This window comes from Coturnix japonica, chromosome 6 (assembly GCF_054131305.1).
Source record: "Coturnix japonica strain WE chromosome 6, WE-NBRP24, whole genome shotgun sequence".
In the NCBI taxonomy this organism is placed as follows: domain Eukaryota; kingdom Metazoa; phylum Chordata; class Aves; order Galliformes; family Phasianidae; genus Coturnix; species Coturnix japonica.
Window position 1 is genome coordinate 28395832 of NC_140668.1, and position 25357 is coordinate 28421188.

The 25357-nt window shown below is 38.4% G+C and overlaps 2 long non-coding RNA genes across 3 annotated transcripts in view; both read left to right on the forward strand.

Moving 5' to 3' along the window:
- The window catches only part of LOC107319005 (uncharacterized), a 31136-nt gene extending 16839 nt beyond the window's left edge, over positions 1-14297 (forward strand). Inside the window, exons 2-5 of the long non-coding RNA XR_001557603.3 lie at positions 1621-1771; positions 9270-9537; positions 10834-11288; positions 14145-14297. This is a non-coding gene — a long non-coding RNA (uncharacterized LOC107319005). The remainder of the gene's footprint in view (positions 1-1620; positions 1772-9269; positions 9538-10833; positions 11289-14144) is intronic.
- Positions 14298-21824: 7527 nt separating this feature from the next.
- Positions 21825-25357, forward strand: part of LOC107319348 (uncharacterized) — a 36813-nt gene continuing 33280 nt past the window's right edge. For both annotated transcript variants that reach the window (XR_014947507.1, XR_014947508.1), the window contains exon 1: positions 21825-21943. This is a non-coding gene — a long non-coding RNA (uncharacterized LOC107319348). The remainder of the gene's footprint in view (positions 21944-25357) is intronic.

Genomic DNA, 25357 nt, shown 5'->3' on the forward strand with positions numbered 1-25357 from the left:
CAGCTGAATGTGGGGTCTAAGATTTAGAAATATGTCCTTGTCACCAAGAATTCACCTGCTCCACTGAGAAGTTAAAAAAGATAATAGTGATATTGTGCACACTCAACACCATGGATCAGGCCCAGTAGGACTGAGCTTGTAAAAGTAATGATGGCAAGCAGTGGAGTAGGAGTTTATTTCATTGATATAAATGGGAGGTTTCCTTAAGGATGCTGCTACATTCAGTATTGCACTTGTAAATTAGTGAATTCAGTCATGGGACAGAGCACTGTGTCTCTTGTGATGTGCTTATAAGCAAGCACCCGGCCTTTTATTTAATTTTTACTAACAAAAAAAAAAGAAAAGAAAAAAGTAAGGCTGACTTGGTGTGGAAGGCAAGTGAATTGATGGTAACTAATGAATTAAAGTGATCTTGTGATAGCAGCATCTGTAGTGGATGCTTTATTATATGAAATAGGGAAAATACCCTATTGATATATCAAGAACAAAATTCAGGATCTTCAGAAACTGCAGGGCTAAAATTACATGAAATCTAGTAAGGAAATGATAAAATCAGACAGAACAGATCTGCCCTTCAGTATCTGTACATGTCCTCTAAAAAGCTGGCAGTGCACACACTCAAAAACTCAGTCACTTGTCCTGCCTGGAGCAGAAAAATAGGGCCAGGACATGCATAACTTCAGTAGCTGTTATATTGGTGCTGTGGTGGCTTATGGTACCAGCTTTGTCACTTCTTCACCAGTCTGTCAGTCTGATAAAGTATAACAGTACTTAAGATGCTAATCAGTTGGCATTATAGCAAATTAGATCACTGAATTAAAGAAAATATACTTTCACCATGATTTTTTCACCTTACTATTTGTCTGTCAGCATGAGATCATTATCTCCTGGCAAGGTTCTGTTCCATTGACATTCTCTCTTAATTATATTAAAATGAAAGACAGAAGAAAAATGAATGTTTTGCTGTTTAAAAAGCATTTCTAAAAATATCATTTAGATTTAAAGAACTGTCAATAAAGCAGAGGGGAGATGTTCTTCAGATTAAGTCTAATTGCTCTAGTTAGGAAAGTAAATCAGAGGATCTCTGAAGAAAACAGTTCTGTACCAGCTGATACTAAGATACCTGTCTTAACCTGGTGCATAAATCAATCCTAAAAAGTGACATGAGTGCTTTAATTTCCCCTACTGGACCTTCTCTTTTGGTTGAGTGTTGCAGGTAATAAAAATGTTGGGCAGAGCTCACTAGAGTGGCTCTGCTGATTTTCACTAGAACCTCTCTGAGACCAAATGTAGTAGGTTGGCCTGTCAGTGCACTTCAGTGGATGGTACCTTCCAAAGTGACTGCTGAGAAAAGTGTCATAAATTAGACAATTAGCATTTTGCGACTAGATGGGATAGTCATGTGCTTTTGTGAGAAAAATAAGGATTTGTCTATTTTTGAGTTAACTAAAGCTATAACTAGTGCCGTATCTGTGATTAGGACTAGTTTGATCTTTTCCTCCACTGGATTTTCTGTATATGAAAAATTCAAGGTCTTTTTCTTCCTGTATCTACCAATTTGCCTTGATGTTGAAAAGATAGAAGTGCCTACTTTTTTAATTTCTTTTTTCTTTTTCACAGCATAACTGATGTGTCTTGCTGTTGTTGGAGAATCTCCATGTCTGAGCAGTTTTACTGTCCAGCTTGTCAGTGACACCCCTGATCACAGTCTTCACATTTGTGTCAGCCAAGATTCATGAGAGTGAGGAAGAGACAGACTGCCAATTTAGAGGTAACATCATTTCCCTATATTTATTATTATAGTTAAGTTATATATGAAAGTGTCCACTAATGGCTTGTCTCATGTAGCTGGTTGGATGGTAGATACAGGTGCAGAACATGGAAGAAACTGACGGCTGTTAACTGCACTGTGCTACAGAGTGATACCCTGGCAATGTAAAAGAAAGCATTAACTGGGCAGTGGCTCCTTTAGCAGGGCAAAGTAGCTTGTTTCAGCTGTAACTGTGTTCAGATGATGAGAGGCATTAAATAGATCACAACTGCAAAACTGTTTACTATAGACAAGTATCTTGAACAAAAGAATGATTTCAAAGGCTGCATTTTTGTTCTACATTCAGTGCACTTACTGGATTATAAACCTTTTCTTCAAGAAACGTTAATATTGCTTTTTCTGCTGTGTGTCTTTTTTTGGAAACAAATTTCTCACTTTGTGTTTATACAACCGGATAAATGTATCAGTTGCTTATCTGCAGCTGAATTGCTGGAAAACAGTTTCTTGGTGGGTGAATGTCTGTGCTGCCATGTAGCACGTAACAGATTTGCCTTCTTGCTGTTTAGAAAATAGCCCGTGGCTATTGACTATGATCAGGATTTCATTTTCAGTATTTTTAGGGCCCTGTTTTCAGAGAGGTTCTAAAAATTGCACAATTGAGCCATGATGTATATGGTTAGGATGATTTATATTTGATCTGTTCATGTTGACAGCCTACTACAAATGGTAGGCATTGAAGACCTGTTACAAATATGATTGGGACCAAAGGTACAGCAGAAGCATTTTTTATGTCACAACTGAGCTGGATGAGAAAAAAATTCTAAACTTTTGATGTAGATAAAGGGTGTGAGTGTGTTCCTCCCTTCAGAAAACAGAATTTGCAACTTCTGACCTCCATTCAGTCATGCTTTTCTCTGCGTGTGTTCCTTGTTACAGAGCTTTAATGTACCTCTGTGTCATCATCCTCAAGTGCTGCAATAGATATTAATGTAATAAGTAACAAGGCGAAGAGATAACAAGTTCCTATGCATGACATATGGGAAGCCAAAATCTGCAGCCAGCACTTTGCTCCCTGAATACTGTCCTGTAGCTCTGAGTTCAGAGTTGCACAATCAGTGATGCATGGTTCTGTGAGAGGATAGCTATTAAAGGCTGCAAGGGGAAGGCAGGCATCTTACTGCTGTTCAGATTTAGTAGCTATTTGTGGAGAGGAACAAATGGAATTGTTTACAGAAATCCATTGATTAAAACCAATACATCTTTTGACATAGCAGAAAAATTATTCTCCTGCAACTATCTCTCAGAAGATGGAGCATCAGGAATAAAATGCTCATTCAAAAGCCTAGATTCACTAATCTGGGTCTCCCAAGGACTTCAGGTTGTCCAATAGCTTGATGCAACAGACTAGCTCAAAGGAAAGTGCTTCCACTGGGATGTATGTACCAGTAGCAATAGAAGCCTTCAGAGCTGTTGGATGAGCGAAGAACTAACAGCTGTTGGATGCAGTGTGCTTTGAGCAGCTTTATGGGGTACACTTGTGGTTTTTTGTAGTTATAACATATTCTAGATATCAGATCCTGGAGACTGAATAGAAAATTTGCTTTAAGATCTCATTAAACAATATTGTTAGAAGTAGGCATTAGCATTACAATATTCCATAGTATAGATTCTTCTTAGCACTTTACAAAAGGACCTGGGAGTGAATCTGTGCAGTTTTGGCTGAGGTGACCTTTACATACTAGAGAGGATAAAGCCTAGGAAAACACACCATAAACAAGCTTCAATAGGAGTGTTTTTCTCAGTGTTTGTATTCTGATTTAAAATAAAACCTTCTGTAAAAGCCACATTTGGGAAAACACAAAAATGCAGCTAGCCGCGTTATTGACAGTTTGCTGCCAGGAATACAAATCAAAGACTTGGCACCTTAATTTTTCCTTTTAATTTATAATTATAGCCTGCTTGAATCATGTGTGTCTACTGGGCAACACACAACTTTATTCTGGAGGGAAATAACCTTTTGCTTTCAGTCAGTTAAGTGCAGTGTGTTTGGCCCAGAGGCTGGGCACAGGCAGGGTGCCTGGGAGAGCTGAGACTAGACAGCCTGTGTTGAGTCTGGCTTCCCACCAGAGCTGTGTTGTGTGACGAAAGGGAATCTTTACTTTCCTGATCTCCCTCTGGCTTGAGATTTTGGTGCTTTTTGGAGTGGGAAGTACAGGGGCAGGCCAGGTCAAACTGAACAAAGCTGTATGTCTTGGGAGAATCGAGGACTCCAGATTCTGGGGAGTTCAGACTGGAAGAAGATAACAATCTGGAGTCCTCTTAGGCTGCTCCACTCATGCATAAAGTTTTGCTACTGCAAGGGGTAAATACACAATATGTTATTTTGTTCCTCAGGCTTTAGGAAGGGAAAATAACTTTTATCTGTGCTGCTGGAAAACCCTGAGCTGCTCATGACACACAACTTTCTCAGTCAATAGGTGGAAACTAGAGAGCTTTCTCTTCTAAATGATGCCCCTAGAGGTCTGTATGCTTCTGAAAATGTAGTTAGATTTGAATGGCCACCAGTAAAAACTGATTTTCAGAATCTGTAAGTAGCATGATGGCTGGTGAAAAACCTTTAGTCTTGCCACAATTCCTATATGTGATCTCAGCTGTCTGAACAACTACAAGGATGTGTCCAGATTAATTTATCCGTATATGACCTACTCTCTTGCCTTTGTCCTTTGACTTTCTCTCCCTCAACATGGCATTTTCTTTTCTTAAGAGGAATAAGCAGAAGCAGCTGAAATATTGCTTCATGTACCTTGCTACAAATGTAACAGTAGCTGATGATTTAATTTAGGACAATTAGAGGGCTCTTTCTGACCCAGCAGAATTAGAAACTGGGGACTACTTATCACTTGCAAACATAGAGCTCAGGCAGCAACAGCGCAAACTTCTTCATGTTGGCCCCTAGTGTGACACTAATGTCAACTGGGAGTAAGAGGATTCATTTTGTGGACCCTGCTTCACAGCAAAGATCACCTATTGTTCTTAATTGCATTTACTGGTTAGGAGGATATGGTACGACTAGGGATGGTGTTGAAGCTGCTACATCTGTGCTCCCAGGGCAAGGATGCAGGTTGCTTCCAGCCTGAAGAATTGGCACATACAGTTCTTATGGAAAATGAGAACAAATACAGCCCTCCTGCAGATGCACTCACTTGAAGCCAAAGACTTGGAACTGTCAGGCGACATTAATACATACTGCCAAACAACTATGGAAATTTGACACACTGCATTATAATATATTTATAATAGCATGCACTATGTTGTGATTTGCTCATTAAAAAAGAATCCAGGAAACTGTTTTTCAACTTATTTTCATTTATAAGTGAGCTTGAATTTATTAATATAGAGATTAGTGTACAGTATTACCACTACTAAATTCTGAGTCAAAGAGCTGCCTTTTCACTGAAAATTCAATATAGCCACTGAGTTTTGTACTTGTGATTAATGACATGTATTGTGTAATTATGAAGTATTACATTATTGCACAATATATTTTGTTGGTAGAGATATAGATGCATTTTTCTGATTTGCAGATAGAATTCATTCATCTTTCCAAAATTCAGCAACAGAAGTCTTTGAATCTGCCACCTTTACTGCATACTAACACTGTTCACTGGAATCCAGCTGCTGGCACTGTAACAAATTATTTAATACCATTTTATGCTCTTTTTCTGTGAATTTCAGAGCTTTACTTTACAGTTTTCAGGCCTGGAGGCTGCTGTCATTCAGAAAAATACCAGCATCTGTTGCATTTCTTGGATTGTTTCAATATGGGTGATGATATTTTCAAGAACCTGAACTTGCTAATATTTTGATTCAGAAGAGTGCCAGCTTTGAGTCATTAGAACCCTTCTATGCACAGCCTGATACAAAGAATTTAAACCTTGTGCTGCATTGATTCAGCAGCAGTTTTGTGATGGAATAAACAAAGGATTGCATCTTTAATATGATGAAGGATACTGTTTCCATGTTGTATTGATGCTTTGACTTCCTTGAAATATAGCTCTTCAGAACTCCTTGGACTTTGGGCAATGCAGATAAAGTTTTTAACTTGAGTCTTGTAAGGCCGGCTCTTGCCATTCCAGTCTGAAATGAACTGTCATTGGCTTAGCATTTCTGTTTTGATTAATGAAAAAATGTTTGCCAACTTTTTCATTGCAACTCCATAAATTACTGGAGTAGTAATTAGGCTGAGGTTGGATTCCGTTCTCTGACTTATAGCATTGCCTCACAGAGAAGGCAGCAGGGGAATTATTTACCTTTTAATTGTAGTTCTCTGAAGATGGTAGTCTCTATGGATTGATGCTCAGGGGGTCTCAGCTGTTGTGACCTTGGGTACTGAATGACTAGATTAAATGGTAAAGTTTAGAACTGGTCATAATGAGTTAGTACAAAAAAGATGCCTTGAGGGGTCTATATGGCATATCATAGCCCCTTACTCCCAAATCCTTTTCAGACTAATTATAATAATTAGAACTTAAATAGGAATAAAACCCCAGCTCTCAGGGGGAGGTGGGAGGATGAGTGTGGCTCTAATAGCGGACACCATACTCAGAGAACTCAATTATAAGCAAGTAATTTCCTTCTCTCCAAAAGGTAATTGGCCTCTTCCACATCTCTGTTCTCACTGATGATGGGGGAGAATTGCGTGAAGAAGGTGCTCTTCTGCCAATAGGAACAGAGGTTGCTGGATAATGTGTGGAAATGAAAACCAGCGGTGGTCTTAATCTTATCCTGGACTAAAAAGGAAATATCCTGAACAGTATGAAATGCCTGGTACAATATATATGGGGAGGAGGGAGGGGGGAAGTAGGCGGTTGCATGGAAAGCATGTTGTCTTTATTGCCCTGGTGTAGTTGGCTTCATATAGATACAGAAAAGGGGCATTTCTTGAAGCTTGTTGTTGTACCTCAGTATCCTGTTATTGAGACCATTTCAGGAATAGGTGTTACAATTTGGCTGTAACCTCATTTGGGATAGCTAGTAACGGCCACACAGTTTAACGTGGCACCAAATACATTTTAAGTAGTGTACTTTGGGTTTTGCTTTTTTAATGTGAGCATTTAAACTCACCTTTTGTTACAGATTTAGTTAAGGTACTTCACCTTAAGGTTTTGTCAAGGAGAAGTGCTCTGAAGGTAAATCTGTACACCTCTCTCCCCCTCCAGCTCTTCCTCTTGATGCCAAGCCACCCCTAGAAGCTCCCCTGCTTGGCAGACAGTACAGTTTCTGAAGGATCTGAGTTGATGTTTGCTGGTGCAAAATGAAAAAATGCTCCGCTAATGCTTGTACATGTTTAAGCATGGATTCTGACCAGCCTATGCTTGACCCTTTCTAAAACAGGGAAAAAATACAGCCTGTATTCTGTATAGTTTGGGGAGAAAGCCAGATGAGAAATCCATGATTTACGTTATCAAATTGTTCAGTGTCTTACAGAGGACAGGCTAATGGGCTGGTTGATATCTTAAACTTGTTATTCTAGAAACTCTGAGATTTTCTTGTAGTTGGCAAAATGCATGAAGTCCTGGGACAGAAACGTGTTTTAAAAGATTTTGAGACTCACTGGTTTCATGTGACAGTACTCTGAGCGCAGATAGCAATTGCTCACAAAAACTAATGTTTTCTTTGTAGAATTACATCATAATTTTTTTCTAGTTAAGGAAAAACAAAACCAAAATCTGCTTCTTTTCTAAAGATGTCTTTGGATAATACAAACTGTCTTCACAGCCTATAGTTTTGATACTCCCAGAACAGAGGCCATACAGATTCCCAAACATCAATATTTTCAGGGACTCTTAGATTGACTAGCAGTCCTTTTCTACCAGCTACCCCTGAAACACAAACTTAATGTTCAGGTTTATTTCTAGCTGCTCTGTCATTTAAGAACATATCTGAAAGTCTGATTACTACAGGAACTCCTTGCCTGGAAGATAGAACCAATTGTTCTCAGCTTCCTAATAATAGATGAAGAACTGCACAATGCTTTGCAACTGCAATGAACTCTTTGTTACTTCTTACATCTAATATTGGCAAACTTTTACCTAGCAAATCTCCAAATAGTGGTTTTAACCTCATAGCATTCAGCATCTGTAAAAATTGTAGTTACCATGGTAACAAGTTGTTACCCGAGTGACCGTGCTCTTATGATGTCATCAGAGAACAGCCTGTTCCAAGGAGTACCTTGAACTCCCATATATAAAATGTTGCCCTTGCTGTGGTTCAGTATGGAAACAATTAGAAACTCGTATTTTTATGTCGTTATGAAATACCTCTTCTCAATCTGTTGGCACATCTTGACACCCACTGTGGAATTTTTAAAGAAAACAAGAGAATTACTTTGACCTTGTTGAAAGAGAGTTATGTAAAACGTGTATCTGGCAGTGAGTGTCTGTTACATTAACTGCAATCATTACATGCCTATCTGCTGTAGACTGGCTGTTGTTTAACTATAATGTTTTATTTTACATTGTAAGATTCATATGAGTTTCTGATCTCCACTCCTTAAAGAACTACTGTTTAAAAGCTTAATGCTGGTTTGTTCCTCTCCACTCTTGGTACTTGACAAAGAATGTTTTTTCCTTGACATACATTTCTATATAGAAATAAAGGGTACTTTACAAATTTTACCTTTTTACTAGCCCATATTTGTACATGATAAATACCAGATGGAGCTGGAGAATATAAGCTGGCAGATGCTGGTTTGGGAGCAGTAGCAGGGAAGTTACCACTGGTCCTGTACCGAATGTATGGTTTTTGCATGTCCTTGTATAACAAATGTTCAGTAGAAAGAGAAGCATATGGCCATTCTTCTGGCTGTTTCTAGTTGTGCTGCCAGACATCCAGGAACTTTCATATATGTATATACACACATACATACTGGCACTGTGACCAAGCTTCTCTCATGTGGTCTGTGAGAGTGCTAGCTGAGACTATTGCTTGTGATCCTAGTGCTATTTGTGATAATCAATTAGGCATGTAATGGCACAGCTACTTTTTGTACTGCGAAGTGCACACTCTGTCACTGACTTTGCAGGTCAGACTGTTCTGGTGCAGGGCAAAAGTGTTGAAGGCATCCAGTACCTCATGTCTGGGCTGAGGAGCTGAATGCATCACAGCCAAGTCTCGGACTTTCTTTGCTAGGAAAAGTTTGTGCTATCTATCTTTCATTCACTTCAAGACAAATGAAATATTTTGCTAATTTTTTTGAATATGTTGTCAGTCCCTTCCACCCTTATAAAACAAAAAGATTTATTTTCTACATTTAAAGACTGGTGTTTAGAAATAGCCCTTCTGGTGCTGAGAAGGAAATATAAAAATAATCTTCTTTTATCCAGAAGAAAAAATGATAATTGGCCCCATCTGCTTTTTATACTAGCATTTATTACCTATTAACTTGATATTTAATCTTAATCATTCGGAAAAGCAAATCATTTATATTTCATTTCAGGTAGGATGCTTTGGACTCAATCTATCCAGCAGCAGAAAGAGCTGGAGAATGGAGCAACGACTGTATTATTGAAGAGCTCCATAGCCACAGACTGGGAAAAGCATGATCGGATGTGATTTTCAGAACAGATGCCCAAGCAGAGTTGGCAGTTAATTAAAAGCACTATGTACTTAATGATTAACTAATCACAGCATGATGGCATTCAACGGAGATGCAAGAAACTTCTCTGCTGGATTCAACAGAGAAACTCCTAATGTCTGCCTTCAGGGTACCGTACTTACAGTCGTTTGCTTTTGCATTACCAGCAGAGACAACACGAGCAGTTAGTCTAGCAAATTTCATTAAGCACTGCTTAGTTAGAACTGTAAAAACAGGAAAGATGAGCTTAGTCAATACTTTAACAGATGTAAATACCACACAGCAATAGTATTCTGCAACCGTACTATCAAACAAATGATTGTGAAGCACTAGGTTCATTTAATCATATTTCACGAGAGAGTTATCTTAAGAAACATTTCCATTTTGCCAATGAGTAAATGATGGGGCAGAGAAGTTACCTGACATAAATAACATGTATGTAAATAACAGCCTGGAAAGTTCCGGATTTTCACAAGAGCTGATCTTTTTTTTCTTTACCAGAGAACTATAGAATCATTCTTGCAGTAAAACACCTATTCATTTCAATGTTATCTTTTTACTCACTTTCTCCAGTATTTTTTATTGTTTTTAAGCTTCTACTAAAACATTCTTTATTTTGCGCAGAAATGGTCTTTTTACCTGAACTTATGTACAGCACCTAACACCATGAGATCCTGTGGTGTGACAAGTTGAACAATGGCAAATTGCTTTTCTTTATTCCATAGACAGCGTTCATATCAAAACCAGCTATATGCAAAATGTGGTGCAAAAAGCAGTTGCTGAGGCATTTTCTACCAAATCAGTAAGAAAATTTCTGGTAAATCTCTGGATGATTGCATGAAGCACAGTTCTGCTCCATAGTGTGGGTGCAATCCAGAAAATCAGAGATAGAAAGGAGAATGTGAATTTTTAAAGGAAATACTACTGTTTCAATTCAATGATGCTATTGAAGAGAGCATTTTAAAATTATTTTTGAGATTGACAAAGATAATTGTTCCAGTGTGGACATGTTTGCCAAATCAGATGCTTTTTGCATGCTTAGCTGTCAGGATGTCTGGGTGCTGTTCCTGACTCTTGCATTGGCTGCAAGTGCAGGGTACTGAACCTGGCTCTCTTTGCTTCTCACATCCTAGGTTAACAGTAATTAAACAATAGACAATACACAAGAGATGCTTGGCTAGAGCAGGCTATCATACCTGACACCAGACCAGCTTATTTCATTGATATAGTTTTTCCCTCTTACTATTAGGTATGCTTCAGTGGTGGGGATTGGGAGGGGGGAAGAGGAAAAGGAAAAAGAGATTGTTACCTCCTTTGTCTCCACTGCCACAGCTATTTGCTCTGCACATGCTGTATTTCACTGTGGCATTAGCTCTTCCCTAAGCAGAGCTTTTGGAAGCGTCAATAACCACCTTTTCTTTTTCAGGAAGTAGATGGAACAACAGGACTGGGCAGCATCTCTGTGATGGCAGCAGCAGCTGCTCAGCAAGCTTTCCTGTTGAGACAGGTCTTTGTCCCCTCATCACCCTAATAACCACCCTCTGCTCATTCTGCCCTCTCTCCAGTCTTGTTCCACTTCCACTTCCAGTCCTCAGCAAAACAAATGAGTAATGAGCTGCCTAGAAAAGAACAGAAGATAAAGGTGGCGAGAAGAGGTTTATATCTTTGGTGTCTGCTGGAAGCAAGGATAATGTCTGGATCCATGTGGCACTATGGCAGTTTTCTGCTGCCACTACAGGCAAGAGGAGTTTGTTCTGCTCTGGGTGTTATTTGTGGCTGCCAGCATGTAACTCAGCAGATCTGGGACCTTGTCCCAGGGATTTTCATGTGCATAAGGCAGCCCTAGTAGAGTTGTTGGTCACTGTCCAGAAACCTTAAAAGGTAAGGAATATATAAAAACCCTTGATTTTCAGTTTTAGGTCACTGGTTGTTCTATGAAAAAACCTGTGCAAGGTCCACAAACTAGTTAGATTTGTAGGGTATTCATCTCTACAATGAAGTTGCTCTTTCAAGCAAGATAAGCTAAGTAAATACGGTCATTCCTACAGTCCTGTGAGGGGGAACTGTGTTAGGAAATTGACATTACATAGCTGATCCTGGGGCACATGTGTTCTTGTACTTCTGGGTGCTCTGACTGCCATTATTAGTTTGAATTCTAGCAGCTAGAATAGAAATTCTGAATATTTACCCATTGATCTTGTCCCTCCTGAGATTTTTAGTCCCCATTTACCTCTGGGAAGAGGGGAGACCCCAGGGCTGCAAAGCCATCACAGAGTGGCTTTCAGTGCTCAGAAGTGGGACTGCTGCTGGACCATTGTGCAAATGCCTGAATCTATGTCATGTCACCTCTTTTCAAAAGGGGTACCATTCTATTCCTGTGATTTTTCTAGCTGTTTTTTATTGCTTTGCTGTGGGGAAATACATAAGTCAAAATACTTGCCAATAGAGGCTGTTTGTTGAGAAAGTAGAATAACAGTTTTATTCAGTGACTGACCAAGGTAAAAGCAAGAAGGAATGAAAATGTTAGTACAAACTGATCTGACAGTAGATGCTTGCTGCTCTGAACAGTGCAGCAGAAGTGTTGCTGAAGTGCATGTGCCTCATGCTTTTCACGTATAGAAGAATACAGTGTCCTTGCTTTCAAGGTAGAAAAACAAGTGAAGATGTGCAACGTGAGCAAAGCGTGAAGTGGCTCCTCTCCATGGTAACATGTTGAATAAGTAACATCTATTTGGTGGTAAGGCACATAGGATGTTCTTGAGCCCCACAGGAAAAAAAACAAGCACCTTGAATAGTTTTCCGTACATACTCTGTGATAAACAACCATGCACACAGCAATGAGACACTTTCAAATAGTGATTCAGAAAATGATGTTTGAGTTGTGGGGTGTTCATCTCTGTAGGGGAATGGTACTATCATATCAGATATGCTTGTTTCTTAAATTACTAGTTCATAAAAAGGAGGGGAAATGGCAGTTTACGATGGTGGGTAGTGATAGGACAAGGGGGAATGGTTTTAAACTGAGACGGGAGGTTTAAGTTGGATATTAGGAGGAAGTTTTTCACACGGAGGGTGGTGACACACTGGAATGGGTTTCCCAAGGATGTTGTGGATGCCCCATCCCTGGAAGCATTCAAGGCCAGACTGGATGTGGCTCTGGGCAGCACCCTGAACATAGCAGGGGGGTTGAAACTGTATGATAGTTGTCATCCTTTTCAACCCAGGCCATTCCATGATTCCTGGAAACCACTTAGGAAAGACTGGAGCATTCTGGGAACTATAGTACCTTATGGTTCTCCCTTAGCAGCTCTCCCAGTTCCATCAGTTTGTTGCATGATGTCACAGTATGGAATAGTTATAGAAAACCATGACAACATACCTGTACACTGTACACTTATTCGTACACTGTACCAGTTACTCTGTACGCTTGTGTATCTGTTAGGATTTTCCTCTGAATATTCAGTCACTCCAGGACAAAATCCTAGAAAATGGACACCAAGAAACAGCAAGGCTAGAGAGCATGATTTGTGGTGACTAAGAGCACTCTGTGGAAAGAGTCAGCACCATTCAGAAGAGCTCAGCCATTAAGCTCTGATATCTGCAGACACGGCAATTAAAGACCATCAGAGGTGGAACCTAAGTACAACCAACTTGTGATTGTGTTTTCTGACCCCTTCCCTTGGGTAGCTACTTAACATTGTCCCTTCAAAATGGAACAAATTAACAGGTGAAATGAATGGGGGAGAGAGAGAGCGGTACTCCTGCTGGTAGTTCAGTGTTTGTGTGTGCATCCATCTGAGGGTGATCACTCCTTTTTGTATCACTTCATGAAACATAACAGCTGGTTCATACTCTGTCAGAAGTATTAATGGAAAATCAATGCTTGCACTAAAAAACCACTAAAGCAGCAACAAAACGGTGTTGAAGTTGAAATGTTCAGATAACAGAGAATAAGCTAAACTGCAAAAAGTGTGTCTGAATGCCTTTTTTAAGCACCAAAGACTCAGAGGCAAAGATTAGTGCAGTTAAAGCTCTGAGCTGGGATGTGGATAGCTGAGAGGAAAGGGTATTTTTGTATAATTGTTAAAATGACAAAAGGTATTGTTCCTGTTTTCAAACTGTAGACCAGCAGTGTCATTTGCTGAGTGATAAAAAAGGTTGTTCAGTATGTTTGTCTCATTTCTGTGTTAGTCTGAGTTTGTAAAAATGTCTGTTATTTAATTATAATATATAAGATTTCAGCTTGAATTTCTTCCCGTCAAGGTTGTCACATTTTCTGAAAAGGTAGGTATAAAAATTAATGTATACCAGAGTTTGTACTGAACAGCCATTGCCATTCTGTAAAAATTACTGAAAGTACTAACTAAATGTATTTTCCGAACCTAATCCTTAACTATTTTTGCCAGCTTTGTATGGGATTGTTCTCCCTTTGTTAAGACTAACCAACAATTTGCAAAGCACAGTAGTGGGGTATATCTGTGAAATGATGCATATAAATTTACTTTGCACTGTATTATAATGTGCCTACCTTTCTTAAAAATATATATTTTAGATTAGATGTGCATTAAATAATGAACTGTTTCAGAAAACATGTCTGAGGACAAGAAAAACTGTGCTCCCTTCTATATTTACGCAATAGAAAAAGATTTTAAAAGAACAACTTTGTACATGCAAAACAGTCATCAAGATACATCAGTTGGTTCTGCTTGTTGCCCTGTAAACTTCTTTAATTTTCAGTGTGCAGAAGCTTAGAGGCTGAACTGACCTTGCACAAACTTAGCCAACCTGAGCAATCCAGATGGGTGCTTCATTATTTAAGTGATACTGCACTGTTAAGCTCCTTCAGAAATGGACATGCCAAACCAACGTCTGATCCTCAGATCCTTATCTCCTGTAAGTAGAAAATGTTGTACAGAGAGCTGATTCCATTGGCTCTAGGGAGATTCACATAGATTTGAAATGTTAATCAATGCAGCTCAGAACACTCTAAAAACTTCTGTCCTGAAAGTGGTCCTGCTTCATGTATGCAGGTGTTTAAATGTTCATGATATTAAATATTTCTGTTAGAGTTTATGACGAATAAGCTTTAGTCATTTCAGTTTTTATACTGCACTTTAATCTTTTATTTTAAGCAAAACAGGCTCTGCACAGTTATATTTGCAAGTTAAATTGTGTTACCATGTCATGAATGAGACTTCTACCCCTTTCCTTCTGTGTTTCTCCATAAAAAGGGAAAGTCAGCTGAAGCACCTGAGAAAACTGACTCTATCAAGGAACTGGACAAGCAGAAACAGCTCAGCTTAATCAGTACAAGCCACATAATGAGAGAATTTTAAAATAATGATTTAAAAATCTTGTTATGGCTTCTACAAAGAGCAGGAGGGATTTATAACAGTGTTTGTTTCCCACCTAACTTGATGATTGTTGATGAGTTTCACTTTCCAAACAGAAACATGTTCCTGGAGGCAAGACAGTGGTAGATCCCAAACTCTCTCTCTTTCTCTTTTTTTTCTCCTTTTTTTCTTTTTTTTTTTTTAACAAAACAGCATACGAATTTCACACCTCACTAAGTGCCAAATTTAATTTGCTATTTTTTTATATAAAGACTATTTGCACAGTGAGGAGGCTGTTGGTTTAAGCAGGGCCTGAAAGACTGAGCATTTAGAAGCGTGCAGCAGAGCATGCCAAATTAAGCTGGTAGGCTAAGAGCAGGCAGTTTCTTTGATTTTTCATTAATTTATTGCATGTGTAATTATTTAAAGAATTACACATGGAGCTAAAAGAAAATTCTCTGAACTGACTGGGAAATTATCCTTTTAAGCTTAACAAGGGTGTATGATATTATGACAGCTACAGAATCACAGCATAGTTAAATTGTTAAGGGGATTCTGGAGGTCTTCTATTCCACTCCTCCAAAGTTATCTGAATGAGAGCATTTCTAATGACATGAAAGATATTTTATAAATTCCTCTATAAGTGACTGTCCTTTGGGAGGAGTTTTCTTCATTAACTGACTGCATTTACAATTTCTGGCATTTTGTTTTTTGTTCAATCAGTAGCTTCCATTATAGTCTCTGCTCTTCCATGTCACTGTGTATCTGAGGTGATCTTCAGGTTCTAGATAAAGGAGACCACAGTGGTGTTAGAGAAAACATTTCTGATTCATGGATCTGCTAATATAAGTAAGCAAACTAGGAAAGAAGGAAGGAAGTGGACAGTGTATGAGACATCTGCCCAGAAAGACATAGGAATGAGAGTCAGAGCAGGAAAACTCAGGACTTTAACTACAGCTTTCTACCTGGTGTCAGTACTGTCTGCACCCGTGGTGCAAGCTCTTCTTGGCTTGGAAAGCACCAAAACAGTCTCTGTGTGAACATATATTTCAGAGATGAGATAGGCTACTAGTATGAGGAAAAGAGCAGAAAGCACATGATTCTTGCTTAATAGCACTGTCAAGAACTTTTGGCTTTCCTTCTTCAAAAGCATTTGAGAAGCAAACAGAGGGGACAGCTTAAAATAAAAGTTGCTCTGGTGGGTGAGATGCAGAGGCAGGTCATCTTCAAGCTGCACTTTAATTGTATCATGATGGATTATCCCCCATCTGATGCAGACTCTTAGCTCTTTAAAAATCCAAGCACAAGATGTTTAGCTTAAAATTATTTAACAATATTTTTATTCTGTTAAGATCTTTTTTTCCCCAGTGTAAGTAAGTGTGCTTAGCCCCTAGCATGTGCTGCTGGTGTCTTGCTGCTGGAATGCAGAGTAACTCTGTTGTGTTATGGGGAACCTTGGTGGTGCATGAGCCTATTACTCAAAATTTTGAGAGAATGTTTTGCATCAGAAATCTTTATTCGGCTAATTCTGTTGTGGACCTATTAAGAACCAATTCTTTAATACTTAAGCGAAATTCTCCTTGAACATGTCCATGGAAAACAATTTCTGCCATAGGTTTACAGTTGCAACAGGGGTGAAACACATCCTTGTGTCTATTTAATATTCTGCAGAAACAAAACAAAATAACACTTGCACTTAATAGGAATTCAAAGACTTTTAAAGAAAATAAATAATTCCTGTCTGAAACAATGCCAGGGTTTAACTCTAGAAATGCCATTTCTTCTGTATTAAAAGTACCCAGTTTTCAGGGCTAACCAATATGGAGCTCTGTGACCAAAGGCTGATGCTTGACTGTAGCGGAATGCATCCACTAAGAGATGGAACATGAAACACCTCAACAAACTAGGATTTTCCTAGATCATACTTGAACTGTTATCCTCAGGGTTAAATTTCACCCTAAGTGCATCACAACCATAATTATAGTTTGAATAACAAAATAAAACAGAAAACAAAACAAAAAAACCCACGTGCATGAAAATTGTTAGTCACAGATGTAAATAGATTGCTGTGCATTATGGACCTGAGTTTCTGGTCTGCTTCTACTTAAAAAAAAATCTGTTTCTCATGCCTAATTATGTTTATTGCCTCTTTTAAAATTCCTTTAACAAAATATCCCCAAAGTCTAACAGTTTTTCTATGAGAGTGATGTCTGTTTATCACCCTATTCTAAATGTTGGTTTTCAATTGGGAGATTTTTAAAGCAGTATTTGACTTGCCTGAATCAAGGTGCCCGTAGTTCTTGATCATCTTTGACAACTAATTGTCTAACTCACGCTGCATTCAGCTTTGTCAGCGTATGTGGTTTGTACACTTCTGCAGTAGCTGTGCTGTTTTGTGTCAGCAGTGCTGGAAATAGATGTTACCGGCTAACAAATAGCTCCGGTGGGAAAAAGCAAAAAGGATACTGAGAATGTATCTTGGCACAAATAGCTCCACAGTGAACTTGTTTTATGTTGCAAATGTAGGTTCTTTAAGAAAACTTTAGCCCCTATTAAAAGTAGCAATTTTCTGAATTGTCTGGTTAAAACAGAAATGTATGAGCCCAGATGCACACAGAATGGCTCTGCTCACTGAAGTAGTGCATAGTGAATGATTTTTTATGATGATCAGAAACTCTGATCCAGTGCATGCGGTCCTGCTCTGATCTGAGAGTGCTTTGGTTGCAGTGCAGGGACAAACACCCTTAACAATCTGTGTAGTGAGCACCTTTACAATGTTTTTCCTGGGAAGTCAGTGAACAAATTTCTCACTTCCAAGAGCCCCCTGCTGCTGAGAGGGTTGCAGTGCCCCTGTGTTACTAACAGTCTCAACAGGAACTTTGCCAATTAAGATCACCCTTTTTCTTTTGGTGCTAAATGGGGACTTTCAGAAGTACTGCAATGTTACTTTGCATAAGAAGACTTCTAACACCAGTATACCATTAGAAATATTAAAAGTAGGCAATATCAGGGCATTTCATGAAAGTTTTCTAAACAATATTGCCTTTCTGTTGCTCTCAGATGCTTGTGACCAGTCATGTCTGCTGTATCTGAATCTTCACGTCTGCAAACTTAAAATTGAAACTTTGCTTCCCATTAAATATATCCATGGAAATAACTTAGCAGTATTTTTGTGTCACTGACAGCAAAGTATCAGCCTTATGTAGTTCTTAATTTTGTTTCATATTCTTTTTAAGTACTTCTGCTTTGATTTACTGTATATTTATCTTCCCAGCTTTAGGATCTGCAGGCTTTTAATCCACATTATTTTTCCTGCTTTTAATGTCAGAAGTTGGCAGGCATCTTCTTCTGATCTTTCCTTTTTTATTTCTCTCCCATAAAGGTGCTGGACCTGCTCATTTTTTTAGTAGCAGTTATTTCTTCAGCTGAGTAGTTACCAGAAATATATAATATCTTTCTTATTCCTTATGTTATACGTAGACACAAAGCACAAATGCAACTGATAAACCTGAAATGGGATTTTTAAATTAAGCATTAAGTATTTAAATTAAGCATTTGAATATTTTATTATTATTATTAGAGTATGATTTATAGAAAACATCCATCAGTCTTTACCCAGTATTCCATTTATCTGAGAGACTGCTTGAAGCAGTTCCTCTCCTCTTTTGAGTAATGGTTCCACTGGACACATTCTGCAACACTGTCGTTCTCTGAGCAGTGCTTTGCTTTGGCTGTCAGTTATCAAAGGCAGTGAGAATCAAACCTTCTGTTAACACACAAAAACTTTACTAGCCAGAAAAGTGTGTCAGCTTTGTTTGTTTGTTTGTTTTGTTTTGTTTTTATTTGTTCAGAGTTTTTCACTGACTGCCTTATGGGTTAAATGACATGTATTTGGAGGCAAAGTGTAGCTTCAACGTTCTGTTCTATAAGGAAACTAATTATATAGCTTGTCCTACTAGAAAAATATTTCTGATAAAGAAAGTTTACTACATCGCATTTCTCAAAGGATGAACCTACTGAATCTCTAAGCTGCTTTTCTTCACTTGCCTGATTCATCTAGTGAAAATGGGGGAAAGTAAAGTTACCTGCAGTTATCAGTACCTCAAAGGCAGACAATGGAAGCTGAGAAACGGGCTTCTCCTGTTGCTGACTCTCTCTTTGGGAAACAGCTTCTGCTTATCTTAAAGAAAAAAAAAAAAAAAAAAGAGGTGTTTTGTTCTGGGGTGGGGGATTGAGTGGTGGTTTTGTTGTTGTTGTTTTTGTATTGTTTTTCTTTTTTAATTAATTTTCAGATGAGTGTGTAACTTAGCAGGTGAACCAATATTTAGTGACATCATTTGTCCCTAGCTTCTTCCTTCTCTAACACTTCTAATAATCCTAGTTAAGACAAATGCATGTAAAGTTTTCTTTTAGAAGTAAGTCTGCAGTAGCAGCTGTCCTTGGCTAACACTTTAGGAAGACAGGTGTTTCAGATTTCTTTGCATCTTGCATTAAAAATATTGTAATAGATGGAGAAATAGAGAGGTAGAATTTTTCCTTAGACGTGCCAGGTCTGCTTGCTTTTGAAGAGCTGTTATTGTCAGAGGTCCAAAATGGGCCAAGTCAAATTAGCACTAATTAGCACTTCAGCATCATTTGTGCTGTAAATAGCGCAGTTACTGCAACTTACTACTGCCTCACTGTGGTAGAGTGTGAATAAATACACAAGTAACTAGCAGATGCTCAGACTTTTAGGGGATATAAGCCGTGCTGCTAACTAGGTAGCCTAATAATCTAGATTTGTGGGAACACTTGATATGTTATTTTTTAAATATATATATATATATGTATTACTTCCTGCTGCCATGTTGTGTGAATAATGCTTTAATACTGAGACAGCAGCTACATGCACTGCAGGGTTAATTAGCTTCTGTTTTCTAAAGCATTGTTCAAAATTTCTCTAAATTCTATCCAACAGTTGCTTTATCATAAAGCAATTTATAGTTGCTTTATATAGTTATACTGGCATCTACAGTGTATAAACAAGAATCTGGAAGTTTTATTTACATGAAAGGGCTGCTTTGCTCAAGTTTCTGCCCGCATGCTTGCCCAGATCCCCTCTCCCACTTAGAAAGCCTAGAGTGGAGGTGGTGGAAAGGAAATAATGTGGAGGGTCTCTTCACAAACCAAGGGGCTGCACATTCTTTTGCAAAATTCAGTGATGCTTCTCCTTGGCTGTATGAACAGCTGTGGCAACAGCCCTAAAGAGGAGGAAAAAGTGCGGATACAGTGGCAGATGAGATGGAGCAGGAGAGAGTAGATAGCATTTGGTTGAGCAGTTGGGTAGGGATGAATTTAAAGCAACAGAGACTTGGCAGGAGGGTTTTGAAAATGGTCGAAGCATGGAGTAGAAATAGTAGCATGTCCCATGATGCTGACAAAAGACCACTGAAAGCCTGATTGGAAAGAGCTACAATGAACAATGTTTCTAATGCTGATGAGACTGGACATGCTTTCTAGGACTGCTCTAAGCTTGTTTTTATGTTTTAATCATACTAAAGTTTTTGACAGCAAGAAAACAAATGAATTGCTTCTGCCTCCTCCCAGAAACCATGACAGAGCAAAGAGCTTTGATTTTCTTTGATTTAGAAAACCATTAATACCCAAATATTTAAAGAAAAAAAAAAGGGGGGGGTGGGGGAAGGAAAAAAACCACACGCTCTTCTAATGCATCATCATGAAGAAGTACCTCCATTTCTTTTAGTGAACAACTTATCCAAGGGGATGAAACCTTTCAGTAGTAAAGGAAGAAAATTGCCTTGGAATGGATGAGTTCACTGGTCATCCATCTACTGCACTTTAAAACAGTAAATGGTCTTTCTGACATCTCTTCCCACCAAATATCAGTTCTCATTTTCAGAGACTCTGTCTGGCAATTGTATACATTAGGGAATGCTGCTTAGAAGTAATAAAACATGCTATGGATGTGATGAAATAAAATTAATCTATAATGCCACGGAGGAAGCATATGTTGAATGCTTCTCCTAGGGACAAAGGGGGTATTTAATCACCAGAGCTTTGGGTTTTGGCCTTTAAAATGTTTGATTACATACATTTAGAAGTCCTAGCCCCTAGGGTATTATAAAGAAGTTTGGAAAGGTTGGAGCTGGACTGTTGCACACTGCTGGTATTTATTTGTTCTGGTATTCACTAAAACTTAAGATAAAAATACATCTTTATAATTTCTATTATGATAAATTCAGAAACAAAAGGCTTTTTTGTGTCTGAATTTTAACTGTGAAAATGATAATATGAGAGAGAATGATGATTCAGTATTATATTTTCACTTCTTTTGACTATGAGTAGCATTACCTATCTGCCTTTGTGTTTAAATAAGCTCTGCTGTCTGATTATTATTGTTATTGCTCCTACATCCTCACACAAAACATAAAACCAATTTGGCATAAATTCTTTACATCAATGCTATTTCTAAGTGCTACCAGGAATAAAGATAGATCATTTCCAACCTTGGTGATTCTATAATTCATTAAATCCTTCTGAGCAGGAATAACCAGGAGGGTTTAATGGAGCCCCCATCAAACACAAACGCCAAGGAAGATGGAGAAATGCTTCTGTGCATGCTGCCTGCAGCGTAGAGAGGAACAGAGCAAGGAGAACTTCTATAATTTACTATCATAAGAAAAAAAAAAAAAAAAAAAAAAAAAAAAAAGGAATTAAAACACATCACCTAAACCAAAGCCCAGTAAAACCTGTGGGAGGCTTTCTGTTAACTTCAATGCTCACTAAGCCTGGTCGATAGATTTCTAAAATATAAAGCATTTCACATTGTGTGTTGAAGAGATTTTCCATGCAGTGGACACACAGAATGGAATCTTTTATTCTCTCTCTTTCCCAGATTTGTCCTTGAAGTATACTCTAGAGCTGAATGTCACTTAACTTTGAGCAAAGTTGGATTCTAATCTGAACTTTGAGGACAGAATCTTGTCTCTTCTTGTTTGTTGTGACATGTTATTTCTTTCTCATTTGCTACTCTTTTCTTGGTTATTTGTAGGACAAATGATTCTGAACCTCAAATAGAACTGCAGATGGACATGGACCACAAGGGCCCATTTCTCTCTACCCCATCAGAAGTGCGTGGTGCTTCCTATCTGTGTCATGGAGTCACAGTTGTATGTGCAGAGTTGCCTTTGAACACAGATGCAGGTGAGTGTAATTTTTTTCTCATCATGAATGTGCAAGGTAGAATAACCAGTAAAAAAGTTAAGATCTGTGTTTCGGATAGTTAGATATGGACACACCAGCATGTTTCTGTAGCTTCCTAATTGATTTTGTCATATGTTATTTGGCTTCTTGAATTCTTCTTTGAACCAAGCACCTACATGTAAAATCAAAGACCACAACAACTGTGTGGATCTGTGTTCAGGGGTACCAGAGCCCCTAGGGGACTATGAGTACATCAGTGATGAGAATGGTTCAGAAAAGTGGAAGGGTTTATTGTTCCACACATGGAACTAGGTAGGAGCAGGGTCCAGCCTGTCCACGGGGGGAGATGGCTCACTCCCATTCACAAAGGAAACACCATTGCTGAAGAGAAATTGTCCATGCTTCTTTCTTGGCATTACAAATACCTACTTAAAATCAGCTTTTAGTGTTTACTATGAGTGGATGAGCACATCTTGAACAATTAATGTTCAGCTCAATCCTGTTATCAAGCCACATTAATATTTTAGACAGTGAACTTCCTAAAGTGTAACCTTATCTGTTGTGCTAAATGCAGGAGAAATAAAAGATGTGTAACCAGGCCAAGGATTCTGCAATAAAACTGACTTGTTTAAACACAGTTATGTTTTTATGTATTCAGTCACAATCAGCTCGGAAAGGCAATTGAACAGTTTACTGTGGCACTTCCAGCATCTTGCCTAAACAGTGAAGCTGATATCTTTGGCAAGTGCTGAAGCAGCAGCTGGTAGCCATGAATATTTTTGCTACACAGAAAAGCAGCAAGCTGTTTCTCATGGTACTCAGAGCTGTAGGCTCCTGAGCAGCACTGTCAAGGTCTCTCATAGGAAAAGCATTTGTGCCCCACACAATGCTGTCAGTGCCATCACAGTTTTGGCAATACACTGCTTCTGTCACCAAGAAATTCTGTGTGTTCATAGAAACAAAGGACTTTATCGTGTGATGAACACACTGTTTGCGTGTTGTATAGATGAAGTGGTTGCATATTGTTTTTCACCCAGTCATTTAAGCAGTTCTTCAGTTTCTTTGTTTCTTTGCAGTTGAGAGATGAGTTTAGGAGGATGCAGATGAAAACTGTGTATGGAAAGAAATTTTCAATGAGGTCACTTTGCTTTTTCTTCTGATAAGGAGAAGGTTAAGGACAACTGTTCAGGCTTTCTGAGAACGCGGTTCTCTAGTAAAAGGTAGAGATTCTCATGTATTTGATGGCTTATGTCAGGAATGTCATAATGTTCTTCAAATCCATTTTTTGCCATCCATTTTTCTCTTTTCTCCCACAGTTCAATAGATTGGAAAAGAAATAAATAAATAAAAATAATGTATCTCTTTATGGGAAGGCTTTTCTCTTCTCCTAAAAGAATTTAGACTGATACAAAGAACATAACAACATTAACACATCATTGTTCTGATCCTGATTTCATTTGCTATCTGCTTTGCCCTTATTGAAAGACTGTGCTATGTTTAGGGCAATGGAAACTGGCTCTATTTGTGTTCTTTTAAAAAATCCTCTATGTGTTTGGAAGCTTGCCACCACGTAGTTGTCTCAGGGTGCTTGGAGTTGTTTGTTCTGGAATAGCTGTGCCCAAAATCCAAAGGAGGGCATCCAAAGGGGATCAAGAGACCTATGGGTTGAGGGGGCTCTGCAGATGAAATCAGTGAGATTTATGAGAATCAACAGCACACCTTTCTTCCTTGGGTTTCATAAAAATGTCACTGTTCCAATTATGGTTCTGCCTTGTGATCTGCACCTCAAATACATTCTTTTTCCAGAAAATTTGGAGTATATTTCTAGGTAAATTCTATCAAAATAACAATACGGGTATGTTTGATTGATCTTTTGCAAGTTGTCTGTTCATCACCACAAAGATGAAAAGACACTGATGGAAAAATAAACAAATTGTACTCTGCTAGAGGTGGATGGGAAGCACCATTTGTGTGATGTTTTCTAACTAAATTAGAACTGGTAGCGGCAGCCTTTGTTTAAAAAGAAAAACAAAGGAAAAACAGAAGAGAAAAAAAAATAGAGGTAGTTAAGAACCTCCTTCCAAGCCTCCTGCAGAGTGGGCAGAAGGAGAGATAGTTACAGGATTTTCAAAATGCTTAATAGTCAGTGACAGTGGAAAGAGCTGAAAGATGTAGAAATCCTGTTTCACTGACAGGATCTGCCCAGCCGCAGCAGAAGCCTGCAGGGGACCGGTGATGCTGCAAAACTGGTGATTTGCAAACTCACTGGAATACTTTTTGATCCTGAAGCATGTAATTTATGAATGTAATTTTTTTCAATACCCATCTGCCACATAAAATGCATTATTTTAATGCTGAAGAGATAATTCACAAATTGAAATCAAGTGAATCTGAACAGTTATTGTGTGGGCTAATTGGAGAGAATGGATCTGCAATAAAATGAAGTTCTAAGGAGGTCACAGCTGGAATATTACAAGAAATACAGTGTTTCTCTTGTTTGTCTGAGCACTGTTATCTATTTTAATTCTTCTTTATTGAAATACAAATCATGTGAGTCCTACCTTTGAGTTATTTCTTTATCTCTGCTTTTTTAGCTTCATAGGTTATACAAAATACAACAGAGGAGAGCCATGAGTCTGTATATCAAGTGTTATAGTACTGTATGTAATCCCTTTTCTCTTTAACACATTAGGTGTGGTCATCACGTTTTATGAGTAAAGGTGTTATTTTTTTCTCAGAATCTCCTAAAACTGCTCATCTTAATTAGCAGTAGCATAAGGTTCTTCGTAAAGTTTGAAAATATCTTATTATGTGGATGTTTGGTGGTAAAAGTACCCACTTAATTTTTCTGAAGAAAGTGGTACAAAACAATTTCTACAACTCAGTAACGTTTATTTATTAAAACATCATTTTGCAACTGTTGCAGTAGGACAAGTCATAGTATTTTCCCTTTAAGGGACTGGATGGTGAGCCATGGCTTGCAATTCACAGGCTAGCTCCTCTGAGCATGTCTGAGCCCCACCATGCACCAGAGCCCTGTAGCTGCTGATGTGGGAGTGGGTTACATAATTAAGAGTTGCTGTCTTTGTTGTCAGTGCTGTGATCTGATGTTTTCCTACAGTCCCGTGTGAAACTGTAGGTGCTTTTTGTCTTTTGACTCTGAGCAAAAAAAGCTCTTTAATCAGAGGTCAGACTCCCACTGACCTCAGCAAATGCAAAGTGGATTGTGTTATCAAATGACAAAATTTCAAAAGAAAAACAATACAAAGAGCTAATCTAGCTGTCAGTGGCCAACCATAAGAACATAAGATTTCTCAAAGATGAGCTTAGCTGCTCTCCACTAAACTTTCAAAGTAGAAGAAAATATGGGCTAAATAGTCCCTGCGCTATGCGTGATGGTAACCCGGGACACCA